Source organism: Sinocyclocheilus rhinocerous, unplaced genomic scaffold, assembly GCF_001515625.1.
Source record: "Sinocyclocheilus rhinocerous isolate Xijiao unplaced genomic scaffold, SAMN03320098_v1.1 scaffold1393, whole genome shotgun sequence".
NCBI classification, from domain to species: Eukaryota; Metazoa; Chordata; class Actinopteri; order Cypriniformes; family Cyprinidae; genus Sinocyclocheilus; species Sinocyclocheilus rhinocerous.
This window is the reverse complement of record NW_015625613.1, coordinates 326,915-352,774: the sequence shown is the minus strand read 5'-3', so window position 1 is coordinate 352,774 and position 25,860 is coordinate 326,915. Positions and strand designations below refer to the sequence as shown.

Below are 25,860 nucleotides of genomic sequence, written 5' to 3'. Positions count from 1 at the left end.
TAATGTTATCCACGTTATATTTCATCTGCGGCAACACTGTGAACTTTTATAATGATACTTTTGGTCATTAACTTTTAAATGCATCATTATGCAAACACATGAGCAGAGTTCTCGGCATAATAGACCCGTGACTGGCAGATCAACGTACCTCTAAATTTATCTCCAATACGGTCGGAAATCAAATTAAACGAAATGTGGATGATGTTAACTGTGATAAGATGATTGACAGGGCAGTTTAAACAGTGACAGAATGCACGTAACTAAGCAACAGAGCGTCCGTTAAAGACGCAGTTATGACGAAGTAGTATGTCCCAAAGCTTGCCTACTATTCTTCTACATACTCAAAAGTATGTACTTTTTCTTCACAATAAGAGTACATACTTTTAGGGCATAGTATAAGTAGGCGAATTGGGAGCAGCACTGGATTTCTTCTGCGGGGCGTATTTGGAGTTTCCGCACGAGAGCGCCCTCTGGCCTTCAGATGGAGATTTACGACTGATCACAGAACCGTGCTTCACTGAAAGATACGCATGACAATCGCAGCTTCTGCCTAATCGCAATTTATCGCCTTTGCGATTTAATTTCGATTAATTGTGCAGCCCTAATTTGCAGGTTCCTTTTTCAGGCTTGCGGTCCGCGTAGAATTGACGCGTTGTTACATTTCTGGAGAGGTGTACGTCAGGCTGCGCCGTGAGCTATGCGTGCTACGCACAACCTATGACGTGGTTTCGATGCAGAAGTATAAATCAGCTTTAACGGCTAATATTGCCCACAACACATTGCGCGGTGGATGAGGATTCAATTAGAACAACAAACACGCATTAAAAGTGTTAAAAAACTATAATTTATCGCCTTTGCGATTTAATTTCGATTAATTGTGCAGCCCTAATTTGCAGGTTCCTTTTTCAGCATGTGCTGCTTGTTTATGAAATAAATTTAGTTTCAATAAATAATTTAAATAAAGACTTTAAGCAGTATGATTTTGATGCCTTGCAGCTTAGTGAGCGAGCGAGAGAACGAAAAGTACCGGCAACCCGGATGAGCCGACTGGCTAATTTTGGAGGTCAGCGATTTTTCAGTTGTATGGTAATTGTCATTTGCACTGCAGACTGTTTGTAATATGCTCTATATGTATACCATATGTGACCAACACCTTAATAAGGCATTCATTGTACTAACCATAATAATGCTGCTGCTTTTTTTCATGGGATTAGCTGTTGGACTTGGCATTGGTGCCATTGCTGAGGTGACGAAGCAGTCTTTTGGAGGAAAACGCTCCGGTAATATGTGCTAGCTTGCTTAAATGTGTGTTGACACCCCTTGTCAAGTTTTTAAAATTGTTATTGGGCATTGGGTTAAATTTCTGGTGTCTTTCTCTTTCAGAGATGGGGGCTCTTTTAGACTCTCCCCTCCTGTCAGAGGCCAATGCAGAGAGAATAGTGAACACACTGTGTAAAGTTAGAGGAGCGGCCCTCAAGATTGGACAGATGCTAAGCATTCAGGGTACACAGTTTAATTTTATTGTGAATACTTTGGTACCAAGTGCCTCCATTTGTTAATTTTAATAATGATGCTAAATATTCCCTTTTTAAGAGATCCAGCTTGAAGTTAAAAGCTTGAAACCCTTTCTGAAACAAAATATTGTTTAAAGCATTTCAAAAGGGTAGATGCTTTAATTTGTGATGATCAGGAAAATATTCTTTGATTTTTTTTTTCTTTTTTTTGAATGTCATCAATAGATAATAGCTTCATTAACCCACAACTGCAGAAAATGTTTGAGAGGGTTCGACAGAGTGCAGACTTCATGCCAGCCTGGCAAATGCATGTAAGTTACTGTGTGTTTTCTTTGATCTTGTGAAACATTAACCACATAACTATTAAAAACTGCCTTGATATCTTGCTGGAAAGTTAATTTTTTACTAGCAAGCAAAGTTTCAATATTCATCAAAAAATGCTATTAAAACACCAGCTTAAAGAATTTTTCATAGCAATTTTATTTTAGTAATATTTATGTACTATTATAATATTTATTAATATTTTGAATTTATTTATATGTTGTTTGGTTTAGTCATTTTGATATATGCTTTTCATTTATGTATATTTGTAATATTTCTATTTAGCTTCATTTGAATTAATTTGAGTAACTTATTTTAGTTTATTTAATTGCCAAGGCAATTAGACAAGCTGAGAGAAAATGTAGACAAGCTGAGAGAAAATGAAAAAGTGACAAATTGCAAGTTTCCTATGAAATTTTGAGGGATTGTTTAGTTACTTACCAGAAATTTGTTATGAATGCTAGGTCATTATATTATTCTAACCTTATCTCTAGCTGTTTTCCCTTTATCTTCTTCCTTTAGCGATGATTTTTCATAAGTATCAGATCTCATACCATCTTTATGCAGATGATATACAGCTTTATCTTCCAATACAACCAGATGACAATATATCTCTCCAGTCTTTGATTGATTGTGTGAGTGAAGTTAAAACTTGGATGGCGGAAATTTTTTTACAGCTAAATGATTCTAAGACAGAAGTGTTGATCTTCGGACGGACTGAATGTGCTTCCATCCTTTCTAAAACTTTGAGTCCTATAACTAAAACTGTAGGCACTTGTGCTCGGAATTTGGGTGTTATTTTTGACCCGGCACTCAAATTTGATAAACAGATAAATTCAGTCGTGAAATCAGCATTTTTTCAGCTTAGGATGATTGCTAAAATTAAATGATGTTATCTTTGTCATAATTTGTGATTTGTTTTATATGGTTAGTTGTTTTATGTATTTAATTTTTGAATCTTGTACAGCACTTTGGTCGACACTGTCGTTATTAAATGTGCTATATAAATCAATAAAACTAAACTAAACTAATTGCCAAGGCAACATTTTCTGGTTTACGGTTTTTTAGATTTTATAGTATTTCAGCTTTATTTAAATGAACAAAATCTTTATTTTTTAGTAGTTGTTAGTTGTAGTTAACAATAACAGCAGTGTTTTATAGATGGGCTTTTTTTGCTTTCCAACCACAAGGGAGTGTCAGTGCGCTTTATACAGCTGATTGATTGAGCTACTGAGTAGCCATGACAGTGATAGCAATAGTTAGAGGTGCTTCAAACCCCCTGATAGTGCTTTCTAACTGACATTTATCAGGTGTTGTTCAATTCACTTTGTGATATCTCCGCAACTGATGTCTGTGTTGAAACCCCATGTATAGAAAGTGCCTGAGGAGGAGTTAGAGTCTGGATGGAAGGAGAAACTCTCATCATTTGAGGAAAAACCCTTTGCTGCTGCCTCCATTGGTCAAGTGCATCATGGAGTCTTGCCTGATGGGAGGGAAATTGCTATGAAGATACAGGTATTAGATTGAAATTTTCATAATCTTTTTTTCAGAGCAATCTGAGGTTTTGCAGCGGATGTTGATGTTATATATGTAAACATTCATCATTCATTCATTTTTTAAACTAATTGTCTCTCATATCCTGCAGTACCCTGGTGTTGCTGAGGGCATTCGTAGTGACATCAACAATCTCATGTCTGTTCTGAAGATGAGTGTTGTGCTGCCTGATGGTGAGCACTGGCAAATGCTTCTGTTCTTATACTCGGTTCAAAAGCACAAATTGTATATCCATATTGAGTCACATTGTGTGGGATGTCAGTAACTGGTGATTTATTTTACCAGGTCTATTTGCTGACAGTAGTCTTGAGGTTCTACAGAGGGAGCTGGCATGGGAGTGTGACTACAAGAGAGAGGCAGAGTGTGCAAAGCGATGTAGGTATTCTCAGTTGTTTGGATTGTGTTTGAATAAAATAATTTGTAGCTACACTAATGTTCAAAAGTATGGGGTAGTGTCTTTGAAATGAAGTTCTGATGCTCACCAAGTCATTTAATTGATCGAAAATACAGTAAAAGCAGTAATATAGTGAATATTATTGCAGTTTAAATAACTGGTTGATATATTTTAAAATGTATTTAATACTGTGATGATAAAGCTGAATCTTCAGCAGCCATTACTCCATTCTTCAGTGTCACATGATCCTTCAGAAATCGTTATATTATGCTGATTTTCTGCTGAAGAAATATTATTCGTGTTAAAAACAGTTGTGCTGTTTTTTTTTCAAGATTCTTTGATGAATAGAACATTCAAAAGAACAGCATATATTTGAAATAGAAAACATTTGTAACATTATAATATTATAAATGTCTTTACCATCACTTTTGATCAATTTTAATGTTCTTTCTGAATAAAAGTATTAATTTAATTTTAAAATATTGTTATAACCCCAAAACTTTGTAAAAGTAGTGTAAATTCCAGTAAAAGAATCATATTTTATTAATCTGCACTGCTCTGTTTAAAAATATATTACAAAAATCTTTACACGTCGACACGTCGTTTTTTTTGTTTTCTTCGTTTTTTTGACTCAGGAAATTGCTTAAAGGTGATCCAGTATTCATAGTCCCTGAGGTTTTTGATGAGCTGTCGAGTCGTCGTGTGATCACCGTGGAACTAATTCATGGAGTTCCACTGGACCGCTGTGTTGATTTGAATCAGGAGACTAGAAATGAGGTGGGTTAGATAAACAGATATTTACTATAAGCTTTTGTTTGATGTATTGATTAATTTGCTATATGTGACCCTGGACCACAAAACCAGTCATAAGGGTCAATTTTTCGAATTTGAGCTTTATACATCATCTGAAAGCTGAATAAATAAGCTTTCCATTGATGTATGGTTTGTTAGGATAGGACCATATTTGGCCGAGAAACAGCTATTTGAAAATCTGGAACCTGAGGGAAGTTCTTAGCAATGCATATTACTAATCAAAAATTAAGTTTTAATATATTTACAGTAGGAAATTTACAAAATATCTTCATGGAACATGATCTTTACTTAATATCCTAATGATTTTTGGCATAAAAGAAAAATCAATAATTTGGCCCATACAATGTATTTTTGGCTATTGCTACAAATATACCCGTGCTACTTAAGACTGGTTTTGTGGTCCAGGGGTCACATATTAGGGGTGTAACGGTACACAAACATGGTGGCTCGGTACATACCTCGGTTTTGACGTCACGTTTCGGTATGTTTTCGGTACAGCAGAAGGAAAAAAAACTAAATATTAATTTTTTATTTTTTTTTCAGTTTAACAGTGGTTTACTTGGGGCTGGGTGATAAATCGATAACGATAATTATCTCACAATGTAAATTTCCTCAATAAACGATAACAAGAGTTCGATAAATGTTCGATGTGATGTATGAGTTTTTACAACTTTCACATTGGAGCAAAAATCTGCCTTTAAACTTGAGAGAAATAAAAATTTGACATTTATCGTGATAATTATTGATATCGACTGATATGAAAAAATATATTGTGATAATTTTTTTTGCCATATCGCACTGAACAAATTGTTCTTTCCTTAAATTCAAATATAATCATAATTAAAATTTTCTTAGGGATAAAAATCTAACTCAGCTTCTGCTCTAAACTATAGGGAACCCTTTTACATTACTGTAAGGTTACAATTAACAACAGAGCCCAAACTTAAATTCAATTACTATTTATTTGTAACTATAATAATCAACACTCAAATAAAAAAATTGTATGCCAACATGTAAATTGTTTTAAAATTAACTTCTGAATTATACAATTTCTGTTTGTTGTTGAAATATAACACTTTACAGAGTCATAACTTGTTTCATAAAATATTTATTTAAACATATACATTAAATAATTAAGACATCACTAACAGGTAAAGTAAATATAATATAAAAAGTATAGTCTAATATTTCACAAAATGCTCTTCACTAGACTTCATTTCTTTAGCAAATAACGAGCTGTAGACACTGATGACTTGCCTGAAGTAAATGAAATGCTATGTGACATTTTGTTTACAAGCTGTTTTAATGACATCCGTTAGAACTGAGGTGTTAGTGTATGGCGATATGTTGCGAGTTTCCTGAAAAACATTTAACAATTTGTTCGTGCATACTGAACCGAAAGACTCATACCGAAGTTTTTTTTTGTTTTTGTTTTGTAACTTTACACTGAAATTTTAAATCAAGGATAGACTGTTTGCGTATATCTTTTTTTAGTCAACTTTGTGTAAATAACCACCAGTTATATTTCTTCAGATTTGGAGATATTTGGATATCTTGTGTTATTTTATTGTGAAAATGAATTTGAGAAATAATTCTCACTCACATTTATTCTGTAGATCTCTTTCAACATCCTGCAGTTGTGTTTGAGAGAGTTGTTTGAGTTCCGCTTCATGCAGACAAGACCCTAACTGGTCCAACTTCTTCTATAATAGTGAACAGAACAAGGTGAGCAACTACTAAGACAATCATAATGGACATGTCTATTTTATCTATAAATCCATTTATTTGATCATCTGTAGTTTCATATTAACACTTCCAAATGCTGTTCTTTTTTACTTTCTATTCATCAAAAAATCCTGAGAAAAATATATCACGGTTTCTACAAAAATATTAAGCAGCAAAACTTTTTTCAACATTAATAATAAATGTTTCTTGAGCAGCAAATCAACATATTTAAATGATTTCTGAAGGATCATGTGACACTGAAGACTGCAGTAATGACTGCTATTTTAAATTATAGTAATATTTTACAGTATTGAAATGTTTACTGTATTTTTTTTTTAAGTTTGGACAGTAGTTTGTTACCACACATCTTTCATAATTTCTTAATAGCATGTCTTTGTTATCTGGGTGCTGTTATGCCTTTCCATTTTTCCCCACTGAAACAGTGAGTACAACTTTAATAATTTGTTCTTCATTATAACTGCCGAGACTACCCAGAGTCATTCACAGATGATTTCATAGAGGTACAGATTTTTACTCAACACTTTTGTTGGTATGACTGGAGTGGGAAGCGATCAAAAGGGTTTTTCAAAAGAAGACATGTGTTATTAATGAGTATCTTTATTATTATTATCATAGATGCATACAGTATGCAGATAATTTTTGGGTATAAATTTGTGAAATAATTAAAGCATTTGAGTAGAACTGGCAATGTAAGGTAATGCCAAACTTATTGGTTAAAATAATGGAAAAATATTTCCATTCTGCTCTTCCATTTTATGTACATTGCTTTAAAATATGTGTAACCTTATTTTGTCCAAATTGTCATTCAAAGGTGGTTCGTGCAGCATCAGTCGGAGACAGGGCTACTGTTCTGCAGAAATCTGAAGTTCCTTACTGGTTTTGAAGCCAAGGTTTGTGGCTTTATATGATTTTTAGTATTCCGGTCTTGCATAATTTCTATCCATTTCTCATATATTCTATCAAAGCTATTACTTTCTTTACCACTCTGCAGCTTCTAAACTGTTCTCTTGAACAAAACTGTCTTACTCTCTTAAGGCCTTCGAGGATGCACATGTAGAGGCAGTTATGATCCTCGGTGAAGCATTTGCTTCTACTGAAGCGTTTGACTTTGGCACTCAGAGTACCACACAGCACATCCAGAGCCTGATCCCTGTCATGCTTCGACACCGTCTCACTCCTCCGCCAGAGGAGTCTTACTCTCTGCACCGCAAAATGGCTGGCTCATTCCTCATCTGTTCCAAGGTGAAGGCCCGCATTCCCTGCCGAAATATGTTCCTTGACATTTACAATGCCTACCAAAGTAAGAAAAGATGCACCCAGGTTTAGACTTGTAGAGTCTGGACTATAAAGTACCATGGGAAAGTGCACTATAACCAAGGGCGATATTTTCTTGTATGTATCATAAAAGTGAATTTATTGTATGTTTTATATGTGATAATCATTCAAGAACTTGATGTTAGATGTTAAACTTCTGACTGACAGACAGTTGTTTATTTATAAATCTGGAGAGTTCAAATGTTCCATAATACAATTCTATATGTCTGACATTTGTTTATACCTTTATACAACAACAAAATACTCTCATTTGTTGGTTTATCAAACAACAAGCTCCGAGTGTAAAGGTGTATGTTCGTAGAATTTGCTCAGAAGTCAATGTTATGATCATTGCCAAGCTTTTAAAATTAATATTAAACAATGAACAAATTTCCTGCAGTGGAGTGAAATGCATTTCAGAATTCCATAAATGTTACTAGAATTTTGGATGGGACACTTTTTATCATTAAAAGTATGACAACTGATTTAACACTGAATATTATACTGACTATAGTACATAAAAACGACAATTGTGTCAAATGTTAAATCGGAGGTCTTACCCAGATATTCTGCTTGCCCATTCATTCATTCATTCAGCAAAAAGTATTTATTTATTTATTTTGAAACTGCTCACAGTATAAACTCCAATTGTTGATGTATTAATTTATAAAAATAAATAAATAAATAAAATAAAACAAATACGTTTGAATATAAATGCATTAGAAATTATTAAATAAATTAAATTGTTTTAATGTATATTTATTTGTTTAGAACTCAGTGAAGATGTATAGTTTATATTTTTAAACAAATAATTATTTTATTTGTTGTTGTTGTTGTTGTTGTAAGACAGAACTCAACCCAAAAGGCAGTAATTATGTTATTTTTTTGGTAATACAGAAACGTGAACGTTCAGAGAAGTGTGTTTTGGCCTCTAGATGACGGTATTTTATGGCTAGCGTCTGGATACATTGTATCCCATTCAGACTCTTGAACATCAGCGGGAAGAGGAAATTTGCATAAACGCCCGTGTGCGCCAATGGGCTCGTCGAGTGGGCGGGGCTAGCGGGTGGAGCCGCGGGAGGAGCGCAGTCTATGCGCCAGTGGCTGCTGCTCCGTGAATAACAAACGCAGAGATTATCCAAAATCCGTCCATTTCTCACGGCCGTTTTCAAAATTTACGACCATCCGAAGCGCTTCTGTCCACGTGCATCTAATCGAGCGTCAGTTTGGCGAGAAATTCTGATGTAGAATAATCTGAAGTTATTTTTTCCCCATATTTTCTGTGGATTACACAAAAGGCGGCACGGACACTCATTGTAGTATCCTTCTATTCGGTAAGTCCCAATGGCAATCTGTACTCTCATTTAACATGCATTATTTATAGTCTTAGGATATCATACAATAAAACTGAAGTGGTTGGAGTTGCACGTCTATATGGTTTCTTCAGGTCCATATCTATGCTAAAACATGCAGGTATTTGTTCAACAACAATAATGATGGAGTTATTCCATTAGAGTTATGGAAATATGATGGGGCGAACAATTAATTAACCACTGACGTCCATCAAGACTTGCTTTTCTGGATATACAAGAATGTCAGTTCGATTGAGTCCAGATGTTTCTAAACACACAGCATCATAAAACACCACCTATAAGAAAGATGTAAAAATAACAATCTAGTGTAAAATGATGTAATACTATGAGAGTGATATTATGTCTTTATTAGAGAACGCTTTACAAATAGCCTCTCATCAATAATTAGATGACTCCTATTGATCCATAATGGTTAGGCCTTACACTCTGAGGAGTTTGTCAGAGCCCTCACTGAAATATGGTATGAGTACAGGACTGCAGTGTTCAGATGCTTTGTATGTATCAATATTACCAACATTATAATGAGCACAGAGTGATAAGAAATAGAATAGGTAAGATATGTTTCCCTTAGATGCTTCTGTTTAGCTGCAGTCATAAATGGATTGTTAAAACTGTGATGGTAGAATGGAATTATGGATATAATTTGTATCTTGTGGAATTAGCTTTAGGTCAAACAATATTTGAAACACAGAAACAAAGTCCATACAATCAATAAGGGTCCAAAACCACACTGCACCTCACTGACTTTTATTATATGGAAAAAACACGAGACCTTTCACAAAAGACCTTCACAGAAAAAGAATATATACATACAGAATGATGGCGAAATTGTCATATTTGGATGAACTATATCTTTAAATCTTTGAAGTCTAGTGTGTTTTGCCCAAATTAAACTAAGACATCGGCATTTTCATCATAACATTTTTGTTTATATCCATTTAACTTACAGTAATTTTCTGTCATTTCTACTCTGTCTACATCAGTAATTAAAATCAAACTGGTAGAAAGGTTCCAGGTTGATTTGATTTTACTCAAAATTTAAGGTAGCAGCAGTTAAACTTAAACATATTTTCAATTGTTGGAACTTTTTACATGATCTGATCTGACCATTAAAATTACTATCTACTATCCTTTGGTTGTGTACTTGTGCTAATAAACCCAAATTCAAGCCTATGGGCTTGCTAGAGTCAAATAAATGTTGTTCAAGATTATGAATCTGTTTTTCTTTTCATCCCCCGAGGGTCCAGTGTTTTTAGGCTGATTTGAATGTAATTCACATAAAAAAACTGTAAGTACCTCTGTAAGCAACTTTTCTTTTCTGAGTTGCACTATTTAATCATCTGTCACACTGACTGTTGGTATTGGACATCCATAACAGCTGAATGGGGTTTTTTAACTTTCCAGAGTGGGTACCGTCTGTTCTGCTTGTCTGTGGTGTAAGTGTGCGCCGCATTGTTATCCAGATGGATGAACAAGAGGACACAGCAGCTGAAACTACAATAGCGTAGGGGCAAAGGGCAATCAGACGGCTGCCAGCTAAGCTGTGGCACTGGAGAAGGATGTAATTTCCTTTGTAATAATAAGGGTGTGACTTCTAAACAATGGACTACAATTCTACGCCATATAGAGAGCGGTTGCTTGGAAAAAGCCATTTCCGTTTTTTTGCTGAGCCATTTTTCAGTTGCAATGGGCAAATTGTGTAGAGCTTTGTGATTTGGTTTATTTACTGTCATGTCTCATATTTGACAAGGCTTGTGGCTTATCTCATTACCTCGCTTTCATAATGTATAAAATGAAATGATCAGCTCTTGGTCCACATTGTACCTCAGCATGCGCTGTCCTACAGTTAAGATATTTAGTTATTTTTTTCATTTATTTATTTGCACTGGCTCCACCAAAAAAAAAAAGTATATTTAGCAAATCTATAGTTAGTATTTGTCATTAAATTTTATGGCTTTCTTTACAAAACGAATAGGTTTTAATTTGCAATATATGGAATATCATTCTGTATGGTATATAATAAAATTCCATGGTATTCATTTGCCAGGAAAAAAAAAATGTCTGAACAGGCATAACTTCGGAAAAAAACACTCTTCCAGTTTCCTCTACATTTGTGTGGAAAATCCTGGAGTCATTCAAAGTAATCACATTAAAGTGTGCATGGCATTCAGCTGTGAAAATCAGAGTAGTTAAGCTCAATTTCGAAGGTTGGCTTTCACATGGCATGCACACGTTTGAACGCTTGCTTGTAGACCTTTTTCCTCTGCATTAAAAATATCATAACACATCCTCTAGTACATGACTTTACATTATGTATGACCACACTTCACAGTCCACACATTACAGTGAGATCTCAAGTGACAGAGTGATACAGCTCTTTCTCTTCCTAGTGCTCATAATGGATAATTTAGTGATGCTTGGCGATGTGTCAGGATTCTGCAAAGGAATCTGTCTAGGATCAAAAAGTTTCTATTGAATTAAGGAGTGTAAAATGTACTGTAGATCTAGACTTGTAGACTCCATTTCATCTTTCAAGTTCACTTGTTAAAGGTAAGGAAATCTGATTATGCATTATACACATAAAATAGGTTTCATGTTGACCCTAAACACTATGGCACCTTCATCACCATTTATTTGTAGATAACTGAGTAACTGTCCTTCTTTATACTGTTTACTACATGATGAGTAAATGACGATGACAAACTCAGTCAGATAGAATTAAACTGCATGACGGAAGGAGGTGGAGCTGAACACGGTAAGAATAGAGCAGCTTGTTTCAGTCATAAACAGAACTGCTGCAGATGCTTTACAAGAGCTCATGCTCTGTATACTCATACACAGAGCATGAGCTCTTGTAAAGCATCTGCAGCAGTCTTGTGTTTATATAAGGGAAAAAGTGAGAGTGAGAGGGCGAGAGCAACAGGGATAGAGAAACAGAAGATGGATAAACATAGTAGCGCCCCTCTGGTTGTGCCTCAGAGAGCTCCCCTGTGTGGCACAACTTCAAAGTCAGGGACACCGTAATTATGAAATGAAATTCCCTACGGATTGCGGTGGTGAGGCACTCTTCATATATGAAGCAGACTCTCCTGTCTGCTGCCTTTGTTCTTTTTAGCATCCACATCTCAAACAGCAAGACACTTTTTTTTCTTTTGCAGATGTTGCTGTCTGTTAGCCTTTAATTCTATCCAGAACACCTAAAAGCAATGCAACAAAGATACTACGATATGAAGATATGCAAAGCATATTTCACGCCCTACAGTGCAAGTTCATGCTGTTAACTGTGCTGTGTTCCAGAACGGAAGTCTTAGATAATCAAATTTAGGTCTAATTTAAAAGAGATGATTTTTTGATGATGCTTTGTTCACTTAAAGCAGCAGTGTGTAATTTATGCACCATTAATGGCACCAAATGGAACTGCAAAATACTGTTTCCATGAAGTACCTCAAACACCAGGGGCACAGAAACCATTATAAACTCTTTTTTAGAAATGTGTCAGTTTGTCACACTTTTTTGGAAGATTATAGTATACAATTCAAGAGTTTTAGTTTGCTTAGCTGTTGTGCAATGTGTTAAAAATTGCATATAGTGGATACAATGCTATCCTAACTGGCAATGTCAGCTGTGGACTGAATGGACATTTATAGGTGTTTGTAATGTCTAATCAAAAGTCGTTATTAATGACTTATTGAATCACTGACTCACCCAATTGGTTAAAAAACATGGATTCATTTAGTAAAAAACCACCACTGAATGTTGCTCAGAGATGCACAACATTAACATAATGTTTTGGCAAAAACAACAATATTCAGTTAAAAATATATTTAACTGAATTACAGTGTTAAATTCTTGTTTATTGAACACATTTGTAATCGTGCTGATATTGGGAAAAACAGCACCCTCCCTCATGATATTGCTTAACTCGATTAGGCGATATAAATATGACTAGACAAAAACTAATACAGGGATTTTTCTTCTTCATACATTGAATTTTCTGCTTTCTAAATTTGATCTGCTTTCTAAAATTAGCTGAAAATGTACTCCAAAATGTAGAGGAGTTTGTTTATTAATTGAAACAAATTTGGAGAAATTTAGCATTACATCACTTTAATGAGAGATCCAACAGCTGATAAAAACATCACAATAATCCACACCAGTCCATGAGTTATCATCTTGTATATGTGTTTGTAATAAACTCTCCATTTTTGGGGTGAACTATTCCTTTAAGCTAGCAGGTTGACTAGTTAATCGCTATGTTAAACTAGTAATTTAGCTTGTTAAAGATTTTCTTTGGGGTTTAAAGGAGACTGGGTTAAATTCCATCAAACACATTCCCTGTCTTTCATTGCTTGGACAAACTGATAGTCACTCCCCATACTCACATTACTGGTTGAGTCAATGTTGCTTTTGTCATAGCAATGTTGAAAGTCTTGCAGAGTCACAGTGTTTACACTGTGGAAATGAATTGGTCACTAGATTCTTATACTGTGTATTTCTCTGTGCATTCAGCTGGAATAGAAAAGTATTTTAATATCGTTTTAAGCAACCGAGATCACAGCAAAAGTCGGCATGCACCTCGATTGCCAAGACATTTCGATTTCTTTGGACTTTCCACAAATACTCATCTGAAAGGGTACAAGTATCACATGTCTGTGACTCGGGTAAAGGTGGCCACGGTTTGTGCAGCTCCAGCCCTTCAATGTAATTGCTGTGACTCATGCTTAATGCTAACATAGACAAATGATGGAGGGCGTGGATGCTTTTCCTTCTTTGCCTATCCTGACATTCCCCCGTTTCCAATCCTCCCCTATCCAAACATCTGTCAGAAGCCTTCAGCTGTTGAACAGATGTTGTAGATCCTCTCATCTATAACTTGAGGATCCCGCTGGAATGAGAGGGAGGAGGAAGAGTTGGAGGAAACAAATAACTACACATTATGGTGTATTTCAGCCCAAAAATTAAAATAAAAGTGAGAATGGTGCTCCATAGAGCATGGATGCTTCTAGTAATGCTGAGCGTTTGATGTTGTGAGCTTTATCAATGTGTAGCAGCACACTGGCATCAAAATCAGAGACCCATCCATTGATCACAATTGATTCAAGTGGTCATCGTGGTAAATGGAGCTCTGTCTCGTCTGACCGCTTGAGATCAGATCACGCATGACGGTTGTTGAGGTCAAGTTGTATTTTTTTGTGGCCGTTCTCTTTTTGACCAATTTTAATATCCTTTCATGTGTCACCAATACCATTCCCACAAACCACTGACTAAAGTGTCAGGAAGAAGTTTATGGAAAGTTAGATTTTATGTAAGCATAGTTCATGTAAACTTCTCAGGGAAGAATTTTGTTGTCAAACCCAGACAGTGAAGTGCGACGGCAAAGTTGTGAAGATCCACATGTCCAAAAATGAAATAGAACATCTACATTACAAAATAAAAAAAGATACTATGTTTTGCAGTAGCCGGGACACAACCGGAGAAGGTTGGATTTCTTCTTTTCTTCCACCGTATGCTAAATCACATCTTTCTATCCTGTTTTCTGTTTAGCCTCCTGCCCTCGATCAATACTGCTTGTGCCGAGCCCATCTCATCTATTATTGCAGCACTTGCTCGCTATCTTGGTGTAGTGGTCTCAATCACTTTCACTTTTTCATCGGCTTGAGTGAGGCTAGAAAATAAGCATATTCAATTCCATAAAGAATTGTCTGAACAAGAAAACCTGCCTATGAGTGCAGTGCACTCATTAGTCAGATTAGAAGTATATGAAATATATGTGATCTTGTGTATTATAATTTCTAAAGAGGCTTTTGTGAATAGATGAAATTTGTGTTCAGCATTGTAAAAAGAGGCTGAATTGTTGAGGTAAATGTCCAGACCCTTTTCACCATTTAGTTATTACTACTACTGCTACTAGTACTACCACTACCATTACTAGCCTGTTATTTAGAAAAGTACAATTCACAAGCTCTTTGTCAAATACAATAGACCCAAATGCATTATTGATAAGTATTCAATAAGTTTAGTATTCTAGCTTAGGCTGGTTTAAGCTGTTTTTGTTTTTCCTTCAGCAGGGTATTTTAAATGTACAAAATTTGCTTTGCATGCTGTACAATGAAACACACCTCACCTGTGTGTTTGGAAAAGGCAGATGATAGACAGAATGCTGAGCCAGTTCTTCAGTGAGGATAATAGTGAATCTAGCCAAGATGAGTGGGAATGATTTTAAATGTGATCTTCTTTAAAGTTGGAAAGAAGATGTGAAGTACTACAGTGTCTTACAGCAAATCTGTATCTGTGTGTCCTTGCAAGTTAAAGATGTTGACATTCACCAAAGCGTTAGTATGGTTTTTGTTTATGAAGTTAAAACATGCTCTTTATATGGTCTATCTATATATAGTTTTTAGCATTCATTAGCCTGTATGCTAGCAGTCTACTTTTCTGTGTGGGCTCCAGGGTAAGGGCAAATGACAAATTTAATTGTTATTATGTAGTCTTAACTTTATTTATTTACATTTTTATATATATATATATGTATTTTTCATATAGTTGTGGAATCCAGTTTAATCTGTTGAGGTTGTGTAATGCTAAGTGAAGCACTGTGTATGTTTCATATACGTTTAAGACTTATTATTTTACTTTTTGAGTAAAATTTTTTTTTTATGTGTTCAATATACTACAAAATCACATGAAATGCCCATCCATAGTATTTATGTCTTGGTTGCCCTCACAAATGATCTTAAAATCATCCCCAACAATAAATAAGCATAACATTTTGTCATCAAACATGCTTTGCTTTTGTGAATGTGTTTGCTTATTTGTTTGCCAGTGTTGTAGTTTAAGTTTGTGACATATTTTGTAGTTAGATCATGAACAGAATTCTTTCAGTTTAAAGTCATTTACCATTGGAGATTTTAGTGGTTAAACATTTCTTTTTGATGGAATTGAAGTCTCCACTCAGATTTTTTCTTTGTGCATTTTGTGAGTCTTGAGTACCATTTCAGTTAACATTTTCAAAGAGACACAGGCAGACCTCAAATTCAAGGTCTAAAATATAAATATTCTTAATAGGGTCTTTTTGGTTTGTTCATATCATGAGTGCACCTCAAGCTCAAGTACTCATTAGCAATCCACAGTGCAGACTGCACTTGCAAATATATCCATTGTGAAATGGTGCCCGCAGGCTGTCATTGCAGAAGTCTGGAAACATGATGTAGTGTAATAAGAGCTCTACTGGAACTGTTTTTGAATAATATAGTGAATATGGTTCATTGCAGTTTTACGGGACCTCTACAATGTCTTTCTGCTCTGTCTATGGCCACTTTAGCTTCCATTATGGTGTTCTTATAGACCATAAGAAGACCTCTGCAGACTCTAGATGGTTAAGTGAGATGTGTCTATCAATGGAGCCAAGCCTTTCCTGAAAATGCACAGCCTTTGCAAGCAGTGAGTATAGCCATGAGTTTACGAGCAGACTGCTTGTACATAGATACTGGGATCAATAGTTTCACTTTGTAAATGTTTTAACAGCTTTTAATGCTAAAATAAAAATAAACCTTTCTAGGTAATACGCATTATGGATTTCAAGCAGATGGTCTTAGAGGGGGGCAATGCATAGCATAAGAGTCTTTTACACATCATAGACCACCATAAATCAAATGTGTTTTCTCTCATAATAGTGTCTTGTGAACTTTGGTTTTTTTTTGGTATTCAGGTTTGTTAAGAGTTGGGTTGACTAGATGTCCACCAATAAGTTTTTTCTTAATGGCCGATGGTAATAATTAAATACGTCTACTATACTACTGGTTATGTGCAACGCTGACTTAAAGGGATAGTTCACCCAAAAATGAAAATTCTGTCATTAATTACTCACCCTCATTTCATTCCAAACCCATCATAAGACATTCGTTCATCTTCGGAAAAACAAATTAAGATATTTTTGATGAAATCCAAGAGCTTTCTGGCATAGACAGTAGCGCAACTACCGCGTCATGGTACTCGTGTGAATGGCAGCGGAGACTGACCCGGAAGAGAAGAAATCATTCAATTAAGTCTTTTTTTTTTCTTTGCGCACAAAAAGTATTTTCGTAGCTTCATAAAATAAAGGTTGAACCACTGATGTAACATGGACTATTTTAACGATGTCCTTACTACGTTTCTGGGCTTTGAATATCACGTGGTAGTTCAGTTTTTGTCTATAGAAAGCTCTTAGATTTGATCAAAAATATCTTAATTTGTGTTCCGAAGGTGAATGAATATCTTGCGGGTTTGGAACAACATGAGGGTGAGTAATTAATGACAGAATTTTCTTTTTTGGGAACTATCCCTTTAAGGTTAATCTTTAAAAACATTTAATTTAATGTTATAAATAAACATATATATATTTTTTATTTTATTTTTTTATTTTTAGTAAATCAAGAAGAATATCAAATGGGAAATGACCACCTTTGTTATTTGGTCAATTAAACACCTTTATCAATACTCAATATCTCAAAATGATATATTGGCGTGTCACTATCTACCACTACTTTAGAGTCTGAATGCTTTAGGGTCCAGAGCCATTTAGTGTAAAACACTGGATGTGAGTCATGTAGGGTCCTAAGATTTGGACACTGTGTGGACACCCTCCCCCAAACTCGTTGAAAACCCCTAACTCCTCCCCTATACAGCTGGCTGTGTTTGGTCAGGGAGCGATGCGGGACGGGGGGAGGGGGTCAGTGGAAGCACAGCTGGTCTGACCTCCCTGCAACCAGCTGCCTTAACAAAGGACCCCTGTCAGGCTTCTAGAAAGGTGGTCCGTCTACCCATCTTTTTTTTTTCCCCCTGTCCCATTTCTCTTCTGCCACTCCCCCTCCCCCACTCCGACTCCATTGTATCCCTGTAGATCTGTCCCAGCTGTTAGGATCTTTTTATGTTCCTTTCTTTTGGCGTGACCTCCCTTCCACCGAATTAACCCCCACTTCCATATGCATTCACAACTCATATGCACAGGCGCTTTCGCAAAACTGTTTGCAACACAATTTTTAAGGCCGGCAGAGCTGGGTCTGACAGAATGCTGATGCTGAAGCTTTTTGGCCAGATACCTTGAGGGTGGGCCTTGTGTCGGCTTGATGCCACCCAGTACCCGTCCCGTTCCCTATTGTTCCAGTTCGCGCGTGCCTTGCAATTCACAGCATTTGTATTGGTGGTGGGGAGGCCGGCCCGTGTCCTTTTGTCGTCCAGCCATAGTTCCTGACACACGCCCGTGTTTGACAGACGCACATGCTGACAAAGGCCGCGCGCACAGCATACCTCTGCTAATTCCGCCCGTCCAGCCTCTTCAGATACTTGTCTTTGTTGGGCCACACCTTTTATATCTTATCCAGTTTTCTTAGTCTGTCTCTTCTGGTTAAAGTTTTTAAAAACCTAGACCTAGAAGAATCCAGCCTGAATGTGCCGGATCTCATATATGAAGAGCTTACATATGTCTCATATAAATCTCACATATGTCAGTAGCACTTTATTTTAAGGTGTAGTTACAGTACTTCCCGTAGTAATAACAGTAAATTTCAAGCAACTAACCTTAAACTGAACTGCTAACCCCAAACGTGTAGTACAAGCACATGTTCCTTTTGTCGTCCAGCCATAGTTCCTGACACACGCCCGTGTTTGACAGACGCACATGCTGACAAAGGCCGCGCAGCATACCTCTGCTAATTATTTGCTGGGGCCCACTGAAAGATGAGACGCGGTGGCCATCTGTGATCTATGCTTTTAATCCCTGTATGCCCACCCGTCCAGCCTCTTCAGACCCGTGTCTTTGTTGGGCCACACCTTTTATATCTTATCCAGTTTTCTTAGTCTGTCTCTTCTGGTTAAAGTTTTTAAAAACCTAGACCTAGAAGAATCCAGCCTGAATGTGCCGGATCTCATATATGAAGAGCTTACATATGTCTCATATAAATCTCACATATGTCAGTAGCACTTTATTTTATGGTGTAGTTACAGTACTTCCTGTAGTAATAACAGTAAATTTCAAGCAACTAACCTTAAACTGAACTGCTAACCCTAAACGTATAGTACAAGCACATGCAGTTAATTATTATTACTTAGTACTTATTTCTGTAATTACTTTGTAACAACAACACCTTAAAATTACCCATATGTCTCTGCTATGGATATTGTACTTCTGGTATTTAAATTCTGTCTGATAAGCTGATAATTGTTGTTATATTATGTCCAATAACTGTTAAATGGGTGATTATTCAAATGTAATAAAAAAGTAAAAAAAAAAAAAAAATCATTAATAAAATAAAATAAAATACCAAAAGCTAAAATCAGTCATTTTAAATGCTTAATTTAGCCAGGCCTCATTATAATGTTTTGTATGTAAAATGGAAATTCATTTTGAGATTTGAAGAAGATTGCATTTAACAGTGTCATTGTGTTTTTAATGATTAATTTTAAAAATCATTAAAATAAAAATAAAATACAAATTCTAAATTAAATGAAAAGGTAACTTATAAGCGGCCAAGATGAACAATTCTGTACTATTTAAAATCAGCCATTTTCAATGCTACACTTGTATTTAGGCATTACATTATAATGTACAATAAGAAAATCTAATGTAATTCAGTAACTGATGTGGTGATGATATATATTTATTTGTTATTTTTTATATTATTTTATTTTATATTTTATTTGTTACTATTTACTATAGTAATAATAGTGAATCATGCATAACTACAAGCAACTAACCATGAACTAAACTCTCTACTTAACCAAAAATTAAAATGCATCATTTGCTTGCCCTCATGTTGTTCCAAACCTGTATGAATGTCTTTCTTCTGCTGAACACAGAATATATTTTGAAGAATGTGGGTCACCAAACATTTGACGGTAGCCATTAACTTCCATAGTACTTTTTTCCATAATATGGAAGTCAATGGCTACCAACTCCATTCATGCTTTTTATCAAGTGGGGAAAGTTTACAGGAAGCACCTTGAATGAGTTTTTGTTAAGTCAGAGGCCCCCCTTTTCTCTCACAAGGTTTTGTTTCCTAACAACCAGACAAAACACTCACGGTAAGGTGTGCTTCCACGGCTTAAATGACTTTCACTGACTGGTTGAGACTGAGAGGTGGAGATTTAATTCTAGCATGGAATGCTAACTTCATTCTGTCTGCTGCGCTATTCTTGCCGTTGAATCAGTTTGAATCAATACATTGTAACTGCCTAGTGAAGGTCATCCAGTACTATGGGTAAAGCGTGCACACTATAGCTAAGCCACTACTAAAGCACAATCAATCTAGTCCACAAATAACAGTCGTCTGTTACCTCTTATTCTGGAATATTGAAGGCCACAGAAGGTTTTCAGTGGTATTTCTGGAATATTTTCGATTTAGGTGGGTTATTTTGAGATGGTTTTGTAGCATGGCCTTCTCCTCAGTGCAGACAACAACAGTACATGCTGAATTCAAAGTGACTGGCTTGCATTTTTGATGTTCCTTAAAAAAGGTGTTGATGTTCCTTGGTTGTGTATCACAACAGGGTCAAATGAGTGCACATATGCCATTGCTGTCACTCAGAAATGGAACTGCAGCACAGAGTATTTCAAATAGTCTCTGAAAACAAAAGGAAAAAGTGACATGGCTGTCATCAAAAGTAGGTAGGGAAGCAGAATTCTACCCAATACTGATATGCCGATAATTTTATTTTTTATGTTTAATGGCCAATAACCAATACATTCTATACTCTTTTTTAAATCTAAATAATAAAACTAAAATGTATAATTTTAAATGCTACAAGTACATTTTGGCATCATAACCTTATAATGCACAGTAAGAAATTTTGAAATTTGATAAAGATTACATTTAACAGTGTTATTGGGCTTTTAAAGATTACGTTTTAAGTTCAAATGAAAAATTAGCTTAAAATTAAGCAATAAATGGCCCAAAATCCTACACTACTTTTATCAAAATAACTTTAAAAAATATTAGAACTAAAATGAAAGTACATTTCAAGTTGTGTATGAAAAATGGAAAGTCATTTTGAGATTTGAAGAAGATTTAACAGTGCCATTGTGTTTTTAATGATTCATTTGGATTAAAATGTAAAATTAAATGAAAAGGTAACTGATAAGTGGCCAAGATCACATATTCTATATTATTTATATAAATTAAATTAAAAATAATAAAACTAAAGTAATTAATTTGCTAAAAGTAAACCGAGGTATCACAAAATTGAGAGTATTACATTATAAATAATGGAAATACATTTTGAGATTTGACAAACATTACATAACAGTTTCAGTTAAAATGACGTCAACACATAGAGTAACGCTGCGTGTTTCTAAGCATTTCAGGGGACCTTTAAATTATTAGTTTTTATAAAGATTAACTTTAAGTGAGCATTATGGGATCTTAATATAAAAATAGGGGAAATTATATCATACATAATAAATATTCAGTATTAGCCAATACCAATAAATGAAAAATGTCTGTAATATAGACTGATAACCAAAATGGTTCCTATACATCGTGCATTCCTAAATTATATGATCTTCTCTACAACCATTGTTGTTTGAGGCACTTATAGGAACCAGGGTCTTCTGTGATGACAGGTTCATCAGGGTTTTCTTCAGTTCCGCTCGTGCAGTGACGTTCTAAGTTCGCCCCATGACCCCAGGCAGCTGTCCCACCCCATTAGCATAACAAAGTTGTCCACTTCTGCTCCCTGTGTTGGATGCCACTAGCTGTCAAGGAGGAGCCATGTGGCATGTTCCAGCCCTGCTGTGGGCCATCTGTGGGCCTGTCCTCCTTTCCACTCACTATTCCTGACTCACTCTTTCCAGTGTGGCGGAAACCTCCATATAACATGCTTGAGTCATCTCATCGTTCGTCTGCAGGCTGTTAATTGTGGCTATTAATCTATAAAAACACTTTCTGTGTTTATTCAATAAATGGACCCTGGATATGGTTGGAGGTCCTGTCATGCTGACATTTGTCAGTCACTAGCCTTTTTCTTGCTTTCCCACTGTGGTCTATTTATTTTCGGTCTTGAGCGTACTGTGAACTGTGGACCCAGCGGCATTTAATTAAAATTTTCAAGGAAATGTAGCCTTTGTGGGGGAGAACTGAATAAAAACAAAGTGTTAATATGTTGAACACTGTTGACATTTAACTTTCAACTATTGATAGAGTGATGCATTAGACAGACTGATTAATTGGATGGTATTTAGCTATTTTGAGATTATTGGCTGATAAAAATGCCTGCTTGTAAATTTAACAGAAGTGCTATAATTCTCTTCCATTCCTGTCAGTTCCAAAATGTATACAGCTTTGTCAAAACATAACTTGTACTTACTAACTAACTAACTAACTAACTAGACTATAGCTTTTTTTTTTTTTTTGCTTAGTATTTTTTGTCTTGTTTTTTTCATTTAAAATGTCCAAACATTCATAAATCAGGATATTTGAGAAGCAAAGCTTTACCTGAGAAGCAAAATTACTTAAGTCTTGTTTTCTGAAAAAGGATTTAAAATTAAGTGGCTTATTCTTTAAAACAAGAATACAACATAGAGTTATATTCAAAAGGTAAAACAAATACATATTTCTACGTTTTAAAGAGAAAATGCTTTTTTAAACATAAATCGTATGAATGTTAAGATATTTGTACTGAAAGTCAAGAAAGTCAAGAAAGTCTTTCTTTGCAGTGTAAACTTTGATTAAGAATTTAAATCACATGTATAGAAGTAATTATCACCTCTCTCTGAAATTACATTTCTTTTTCTTTACTTCACTTGGCCACAAAAGCTTTTGAATAATGTTCATTTAAAAAGCTATTTAAACATTGTTTTAGCAAGCTTACTTTGGCCACTTTTTATGACCCGATCACTCACTGATGAATAAAGTTGTGCCATACTTGAATATCTCATTCACTTGGAGATATGTCATATTATGGAAGGAAATTGGCTTGCAAATGGTAATTTATATTGATTTTAAACTACTCCACTCTTATTTAGTAACCAGAATAATGAAAAAGAAACTCCGTAATACCCATGCAGATTTTCTGCAGTTTAGTTTTCTAATAATTTCCACTGTTTTGAGGGATTTTTCACTCTTTTGTGTAAGCCTCATTTGCTAAAATCTAGATCAGCCATTGGACATCCTGCTCTCAATAAAACCAAGATTTTTCAAAAACACTCACATTCTTCCATTTGGCGAAGAGATTTTTTGTATAAATATTAGCATTAGGTACGTTAAACTTTCTCCTCATACTTATGAGTAGTTTAACTCAGAATTTTCCCCACCATGTGCCAGGAAGTAGTGTCAAGACAACAATTATTCAAAGCGCATTTGCAATAGCGCTTCATTTCCGTGCTTCTTTTCTCCCATAGCCTCTTCCTTCCATCAGGCATTGGAACTCACCCCATACACCCCTTGTAGGAGTGGTTGCCATGGGAGCTGGTTGCCAGGCAGCCAAAGGAGGTGGTGATTGGGGGGTGTTGATGTCGATTGGAGTGAGGTATGACGAACAGTGAGGATTCTTAGCGTGACGGACCTCTGGGTGTGATTACACTCTGGGTTTCTCGTCTGATCCAACAGGGACCGCAATCACGCCCGGAGCAAAAATAAGAACGAGGGAGGAAAACAGGCAGTGAGAAAGAGGGAGAAACTGCATTATGCATAATGAGTTGCTTGAAACCAAGATTTAGTAATCGAATGCAGTGAAGTGAGAGAGAACAAACAAGGAAGTGACATCGCTACTGGTCTCAGTGCCTCTTCGGGCCTTGCTGGAGGCTCTCGTCTGCCTGATATCAGTGCTTCTGCGTCAGATGGGCTGCTTTTTATGCCTTCAGGCTTTGAGAACAAGCAAGACAGGGCCAGTGTGTTGGCATGAGCCTGGGGCTCCCCTCGATGGTGATGGGACTGAATGCAGGGCAGCTGAGGGAAGTCATGGCCCGGCCCTCTGTTGGGATTATTGGAAGCACTGCTGTTTAAATGCACCCATTCACTCAAAAAATGAAAATTCAGGCATCGTTTACTCAATATTATTCTACATCTCTAATCCTACCCAATACCTAAACTTAACAACTACCTTACTAACTACTTATAAGCAGCAAATTATGAGTTTATTGAGGCAAAAGTCATAGTAAATGATTAATGGAGACATGATCATTTTATTTGATGAACCAATTTAATTTAGGCTTTTGTTCATATATAAACACTGATCAGCTCACTTAGGTTGTGCACATCAAAAATGGTAAACAGAAGCTGAAACATATTTGCAAGAACCAGTGTCACATTTGGCCTTTCGTGAGAACCAATGAAATTGTTTTTGTGCACGTCAAACTAATATGGTTATGATTCCATTTTCCATATTTGATATGCTCTATGTATGAACACTGATCAGTATTTTTATATTGTGAAAAATGTTACATTAAATCTATTTATCATACATATAAAGTGATCTTGAGAAGACTTGGATTAAACGGCTTGATTTGTTTTACAATGTCTTTTGAACTTTTTAAAGTGCCAAAGTTTTGGGACGAATGAAGTGTTTTCAGAGATGATCGAAAGTCTTATGGTTTTGTAACTACATGAGGGTGAGTAAATGATGACAGAATTTTAATTTTTGGGTGAACAAACCTTTTAGGTTTAGGCCCAATCCCAATTCTACCCCTTAGCCCTTCCCCTTTCCCCTACCCCTCCGTTTCGCGCATTCACGTGAAGGGGTAGGGTTGTCTCAATTTTCTTTTGGTTGGAGGGGTAGGGGTAGGGGAAGGGCCAGACAGTCCTTCAAACGAAGATTTTTCGGGACCACACTTCAAATGAAGGGGTATGAATTATCTCAGCGTAAACCGGCTTCAGAGGCAACATGGCTGCCCGAGCGAACAAAAAGACACATAAATGTAAGCATTTTTGGCATTAATAAAGATTTTAACGAAAAGCAATCATTTGTTTTATGTTACATTAAATCTCCATCTATCTATCCATCCATCCATCCATCTATCCATCTATCTATCCATCCATCCATCTATACATCCATCCATCCATCTATCTATACATCCATCTATGCATCTATTAGGGCTGTGCGATATTGAAGAAAAATGCGATGTGCGATAACTCATTAAATAATGCGATATACTATATGCGATACGATAATGCTTAAATGCCACATGCTCAGATGACACATGCTGTTGCTGAGTCAGTTCTGTGAACTTCTATAACTATCTTGTGTCATATATATGGTTATTTGTATGTATATATGTATCAAGAGCTCCTGTAAAACCACAACAAATTCCTTGTGTTTGCGCACACTTAAGTGGTGAATAAAGCTGAATAAATTCTGATTCTGATTCGAATATAACTAGCATACATGTTTCACTTTTTGTGAGAAGAAAGCACCCCTACAACAACTTCTGAAAGTGAACGGTATGTGTTTTACTCGAGCATTACATAAAAATGTCATTTTTACTTTAGTGTAATCATTTTAACATGAGTTTAGGAACTGAATAATAAAAAGGAAAAATAAAACACTGCTTAGTATTTACTCTTTGAATTCAATATGCACTGATTCTTATTTAAGCTACAAAAGTTATTTAGGTAAGAGCAGTGAGTGATTTTCTCTTTGTCTTTTGTTCATGGCTCCAAATATTGCAAGCTGAAGCGATATGCATATTGCGATATGTACATTTGCAATATTTCGATAATTTGGATATATTGCACAGCCCTAATAGTTGGTCACATTTTATTATTTGCGTTTACTGTAGCACTTTTCATTCAGCCAAGTTATTATGTTTTGATGAAAGTTTATGAAGGCAGACTTCTTTGGAATAGCATGCAGTGATGAATTG

At 35.7% G+C, this 25,860-nt stretch overlaps 1 pseudogene; it reads left to right on the top strand.

Annotated features, from left to right (window-relative positions):
- LOC107758842 (aarF domain-containing protein kinase 4-like) overlaps positions 1 to 8,105 on the top strand; it is a 12,011-nt pseudogene extending 3,906 nt beyond the window's left edge.
- The last annotated feature ends 17,755 nt before the right edge of the window (positions 8,106 to 25,860 follow it).